This window comes from Melitaea cinxia, chromosome Z (assembly GCF_905220565.1).
Source record: "Melitaea cinxia chromosome Z, ilMelCinx1.1, whole genome shotgun sequence".
NCBI lineage: Eukaryota > Metazoa > Arthropoda > Insecta > Lepidoptera > Nymphalidae > Melitaea > Melitaea cinxia.
The window spans coordinates 8930110-8937341 of record NC_059424.1 but is presented as its reverse complement, the minus strand read 5'-3'; positions in this window follow the sequence as shown (position 1 = coordinate 8937341).

Below are 7232 nucleotides of genomic sequence, written 5' to 3'. Positions count from 1 at the left end.
TATGGATATGTTCCGATATGCACTGCGACCACTTTACAGTGTGACATCAATTTAGTATACTGTAAAGCCGTTCCTATATAGCCAGTTATACTGGTTACTATTTAAAACAGAACACAATCCCGTATACTGTCAGCCGCATTTTTTGACGCAGCATTCAAATTTCAAATGAGTGTATTAAACAGTTTTATAGCTCATTAAAAGAAACTGTGGTTGGAGTACTATCAAATATAAAATATTTTAAATAACAGTAATTGTAAATTGAATTTATAATATAATAAAAGTAAGTAGTTTCAACTTATATTATCTTTGTGTATAAGTTAATATACAGATGTGTAGGGTAACATTTAGGATTTTTTTTAAATTAATATCTACAATGGCAAATTTACGTGGCTTTTTTTGCACGATCAAAAATTTCCTGCGTAATTTTCAGCTCACATTGAACATTTTTAACACAGTCTAATATGGTTAATTTTTGCAATTCTTCCTTTGCAATTTTCTTTTTATTTATTTATTAATCTAAACTAATTACAGAACTTTATAATTTTGTGACACTAGAGGTATTATTTAAAAGACGTTTGGCAGTTGGCACTCGAGTGGTTTTGACTGATCACGTGATCAAAGTACTGCGAGTACCATACCTCGAAAACGCCAGTGCTCACAGTAGAATATGGCGGCGATTTATGACGTGGAACGTTAAATGAAGGACCCCCATCAGATACTAATTTCATAGGTATACCGTGACGAGCAACGATAGACTTTAATTGTATAATATATTAGATGCTGTGTATTGACTATTTAAAATTGCTAACTCTATAAATTTGGAATAATAATCAGTAACTACCAAGTTATTCTTGTTATTAAGACTCACTGAGACTCACTGTTTATACATTAAATCAATACCTACTTGCTGCCATGGAAATTTTGTAATATCATAGCTTTGAAGAGGTTCTTGTTTATTATTTGGTTTGAATTTCGCACAAACAAGACATTGATCAACTAAATTTTTTATATTATTATAATTCATATTTGGCCAAAAAATAATACTTCGAGCTAAATTTAAAGATTTGTTAATACCTTCATGTACTTTCCTTAACGTTTCACTTTGCATTGATTTTGGAATAGTTAATTTATCACCTTTAAACAATAAAGCATTAATAATATGTATTTCACCTTGAATATTCCAATAATACTTTAATAAAGGATCTATTTTATTTTTACTGTCAGGCCATCTCTCTAGATAACATTTTTCTAGTTTTTGTAAGTCTTTATCTGAATTAGTAGCTATTAAAATTTTATTTTTATATTCCTGAGTAATTGCTAAATTAGAATATAAATAATTAACATGATAAGATAAATCTGATTCATAATTAGGAATATAATTTTCTTTTATGCTGCCCTAGAAAGTGTGTCTGAAATATACATCTCTTTACCAGGTACATAAATAACATTTAAATCATAATCTTGCAATGAAAGCATCATTCTCTGTAACCTGCAGGTACATCATTTAATGGTTTTTTAAACAAATAAACGAAAGGCTTATGATCAGTTACCTTATTACCATATATATATTGATGGAATTTTTCACTACCGAATTGAATAGCCAATAATTCTTTTTCGATTTGAACATATTTTTCTTGTGTAGCTGTTAAAGTTTTAGAACTATACGCAATAGGTTCTTTATTTTGCATGAGAACCGCGCGTAATGCTGACTTTGATGAATCTACTGACAAAACAAGAGGTATATTCGTATTGTAATGTACTAAAATAGGAGATTTTGTTATTTCCTCCTTTAATGATTGAAGACATTTACTACAATTTTCATCCCATAACCATATAGTATTCTTTTTTAACAGATTTCTGAGAATTTTCGTTTTATCTGAAAAATTCTCAATAAAAGGTCCTAAGTAATTAATCATTCCTAATATTCCTTATAATTTTTTGATGTTAGATGGCATATCAAGAATAGCTCTAACTTTATTTTGATCAACTTTTCTTCTTTACTAAATGTAACCTTAAAAATACCTTAAAAACATATTTCACTAACTGAAAATTTGCATTTATTTTTATTGAACTTTAAATTAACTTCGCTAGCCCTTTGCATGATTTTTAATAATCTTTGATTGTGAATTTGTTCTGTTTCACCAAATTACTAAAATATCATCCACGAAAACTAAAACACCTTCTATATCAGAATAAAATATCTGTCGTATTTCTTTGAAAAAATTCTGTAGAAGCATTAATGCCATAATGTAATCTTATGTATCGATAACGACCAAAAGAAGTTTGAAATGTGCAAAGGTCTGAACATCAAGCATAGCATCATCAAGTTTAAACATCCAAAACCCTGAATAAGCATCAAAATAATAAAAAATAATCATGTAAATACGCATTGTTAGATATAACTCGAAAGCTACCTACCTACTTCTCAAAGCTCAATTAAATTTAAATGGGACCACATAACACACCACCTTTCGATTGAAAAATCGAAATCGACCTAGTGAAATAAAAAAATAAAAAAACTTTTTCCCCGACCTATAATCAATATATTGCTCGAAAATAAAGTCATCCAGTTATTGTTATTTATCACATACGCTATAATTGTGTTTGAAATTATTTTTTGTAATAAATAAATAAGTTAAAAAAAAAAAAAAAAACGAAAATGTGCGCTACTTTGTTACGTACAAATTACAATGTTCCAACCGGTCGGCTTTTGCTAGGCCAAGTTCACTATTACGTGTTTCCTCGATAAGTTGAGTGTAACTAACGACAATCGCCTTATACTATACTTATATATTATCGGGGTTGAGTTTTATATAACTTATAATATATATTATTGGACTTTAGTTTTACATAACTACTATATACGTTTCGCGGTTTCACGGATCCAGTAGAATTTTGGGATAAAATGTAGCCTATTTGTTATTGTGGATCTGGTATAATATCCATGTGTTGGTACATTTAATTACAATCAGTTCAGTACTTATTGTGCAAGAGTGACACAAATATTCGCATCTATAGTGTTAGTACGATTCTTATAACATTTTAAGCACTCTTTAAAAGTAAAGCATATTTGTATTTGGTTCAAGATTATATTGGGTCTTTACCTATGAAATTGCTGTTTCGTCGTACTGTATATTTAAAACTAAAAAATATCACTAAGAACTCGAATTTCAAATTATTTTTATTTTAAAAATATAGAAATCTTTTTTTTTATAATTAGTCATTTGTTTAATGGTTAGCGTTCTGTTTACATCGCATTAGTACGTTTTTAGTCATAATGGATATGTTAAAAATTGGAGTGATTATGGAGTATGAGTTCCATCGTGGTAGCAAAGCGGCAGAAGCGGCACGCAACATCAACGACGTTTATGGTGCGAACACTACTAACGATCGTACCACCCGTTATTGGTTTTCTCGCTTTTGTTCCGGAAATTTTGGCCTAAAAAATGAACGCGTGGTTGGCCGAAAATGTTGGTTGACAATGACGGATTAAAGGCGATTGTGGAGGCTGATGATTCTTAAACTACAGCTACATTAGTGGCAGCTTTTGAAGTTAGCACTAAAACAATATTGGTCCATTTGCGTCAAATTGGCAAGGTAAAGAAGCTCGACAAACGAGTGCCTCACGAATTGAATGAACGCCAGCGTGAAATACGCGTCGAGACGTGCCTTACACTGCTCAACGGACACACAAACGAAGGCATATTGAATCGCATTGTTACTTGTGACAAAAAATGGATTCTATTCGACAATCGCAAGCGCTCAGCTAGTTGGTCAGATCCTTTTTCAGTACTCAAACAATGCCCTAAACGAACAATGCCCTAAACGAAAAATGACCCCTAAGAAAGTGATGGTAACTGTTTGGTGGTCTAGCGGCGGTGTAATTCATCACAGCTTCTTACCAAACGGCAAGAGCATCACTGCAGATGTGTACTGTGAAGAACTAAACACAATAATGGGGAAGCTCGCATATCTCTAACCAGCTTTGGTCAATCGCTCGGCTCTGCTGCTTTCTATCACCTGCTCCTACACGACAACGCGCGACCGCATACTGTACAGCAGACGGTCTCCAAGTTACAAGAGCTGGGGTTGGAAGTTCTCCGTCATCCACCGTACTCACCAGATCTCTAAATTTTCACCCTTCTACCACCAACCCCTATTTTTAAATAGAGTTCAACGGCAAGACAACGTTTGCCGAGGCAGCTAGTCTAATATATAAAATTCTCGAGTCGCGGTGTTTGTAGTTAAACTCCTCCGAAACGGCTTGACCGATTCTCATGAAATTTTGTGTGCATGTCGGGTAGGTCTGAGAATCGAACAACATCTATTTTTCATACCCCTAAGATCTAGGGGATGGGGAGGAATTAAGGGGGTTAATAAGATATATGGCAAAACAACGTTTGCGGGGTCAGCTAGTTTTTAAATAAACACTTAAAGGTGCTTTTGGAAACTTACTTGTATTTTTTTTTTCACCGAATTTAATAAAAACCCTTTTAACTTTATCGTTCACTTACATCGTTACTACATCTGCCATCTTGACACATGTACGTACATGTTGTGTAAAGTTAGATGGTACATTATCTAGTTGAGGGACGTTTGTATTAAGTGTAACTAATTGTAACTTTGTGTTGCAAGTATAAAAGCTCTTGCTCGCTTCGAAAGAGTTCAAAAACGATCTAAACGTCAACATGATCGTTACACTTAGTTTATTTTGATTGTTATGAGACGAAATGACAGTACTGAAAAATGTTGTGCACCGACCGGTACGGTAACGATATCTTGCCGATACTCACTTGCCATTATTAGGTTACGAAAAATATGCACTGTGCTGCTGACCTTCTACAGTAATCTCTATGAGACGACTATTTAAGCTGATAATCTCTTACTTATACTTTCAACGTAGATATTTATATAATGTTGACTTCTTACAGAATTAATCAGATCAAAAATATATATAGTGACTATACGGTGACTATGTATGACTGGTTCGTCTTACTCATCAAATGCGCTAGTCACTTCTATTTAAATGATCTCAAAATGAGATCCGATGACATTCAACAAACTGTGTGCTTTTTCGTGTTTCAATGTCAAATTTAAATTCAAAATTTATTTATTTCAGACGTCACCTATGTCATGTTGCAATAAATCGTGTAAATTTATTCTTTATGTCGGTATCAGCAACTGTGTATGCTGCAAATGGGTATTGTTACATAATTGCATTGAAGTAGATATATCTTGCAGCCATATTAGTTAGAGATTTATTCTCGCTGTGAACAAAACTGTTTCTATGGGCGTTATGAGGCCGATTTTTTAGAAACATGTACCGTTAAATATTGTACTATAGCGCAGAACTTTCTGTGTACAACCTCGACAAGATCTTGAAACAATTAAAATAGTACAAAATGACGTTGAGTCACGTATGTGTATTGTGTTCTAGGAAAGTTTCTTTTTGAAAGATTACTTAGTAAGTTCTAAAACTACTAAATACAACACTAGGATTCTTTTTTTTTTTCGTACGTCCGTCAGTACGACAAGATCGATCGTTTTTTTTTTTTTTTTTGTTACTCTTCTGACCGGCTGCCTTAAACGATGACACTATATTAAAATATGGTGGGAATACTGCACGAGGTGCAAGACTACTTCTATTTTATTATTCTGACCCGCTCGAGTAACTCGGAAAATCCTGGGTGGGGCTCTGCTACCATGTGTAACTAGCTATAGTCTGTTTTTGTTTAACAAACGAGTACTGAATATATCTCTCGCACATTACCAGACAGAGCGATATCGGTCATTAATCGTATCAATATAATACGCTAACGTTAAGAGGACGTTTGCCTCCCTTTTTAGAAAAAACCTCACAATCACTCAACATAAATTATATATCATTGAATAGATAATTGCTTGCTCTACCGGCATCGACAAAAAAAATATATTATTGCTTTCGTTTTTGTAAATTAATTATTTATTAAAACTATATATATATATATATATATATATATATATATATATATATATATATATATATATATATATATATATATATATATATATGGCTTAATTTTGAAACAACATCAACATTATTGATGGTCGGTAATTTTTTTACTTATATAGTGCGAATTATTCGCACGGGTATTACTAGTATACACCTATTAGTACCCTAAGATTAAGATGTTTGCCTCCATTTTTAGAAAAAACTTCACAATTACTACACATAAATTATATATCGTTTTATAGATAATTGCTTGCTCTACCGGTATCCACAACTAGAAATATATTTATGGTTTTTTATTTTTTTAATTAATTAATTATTAAAATTATATAGGTATATATCAGTTTTGATTTTGAAACAACGTCAACTTTACTTACCTAATTAATGCGAATTATTCGCACGGGTATTGCTAATTAATATAATATATGTTGACAAGCATTAATTCCGCCGATAAACTGTCACGCAGTTTGGCGGATTATGAAATTGTACAGTATTTGGTCCTGTAAAAAATTTTGTTATTTAAAAAAATTGTTTCGCGTGGGGCCAACGTCTTTGTTCTTCTTTTGAAATTTGTAAAAACCTGGTCAAATTGAACACACAAGCAATATTTTTCGACTGTCTCTGATCTGTTGAATCTCGAAAGTCTCTCGAATCTGTTGTTTGCGAGATGAAGCTTTAGGATCTTTGCTAAGTTTTCGAGAATGATCCAATGTATTATCTCAAACAATAAATGAAGACGTTTTATCTAAATTGGATGAGAATTTAATAATTAATACAAAAAAAAAACCATAAATAATTTTTTAGTTGTGGATACCGGTAGAGCAAGCAATTATCTATAAAATGATATATAATTTTAAAAGCTTGGAACTGTACCAATCTACTCAAATTTTATCCATGAACAGACTTGAGTATTTCAAATTTTTTTTCTCATCTTCGGTCACGTCAAATCGTATGCGTTTTTCGGAAAAATATCAATCCCTTGGTTTGCATTTGAATTTTTGCTGCTAGAATTTTCAATTACCAACCTCTGCAGTATGTTTTAAATTTAGTAGTTTGGTATCCTGTGCATTTTGAACTAGTTTTTCTAATAATTTCCCTAATACACCTGTTTCTCTATTTGTAGCCACAGTCAGTTCTTTTTTATTTCCTCAAACTGCAAATTCTTCTGTCATTGTTATAAAAACTCTTCGTACCTGGTATCTTTTCTTTCAGATGCTTTTTACCTTTGTGAAAGTTGATGTTT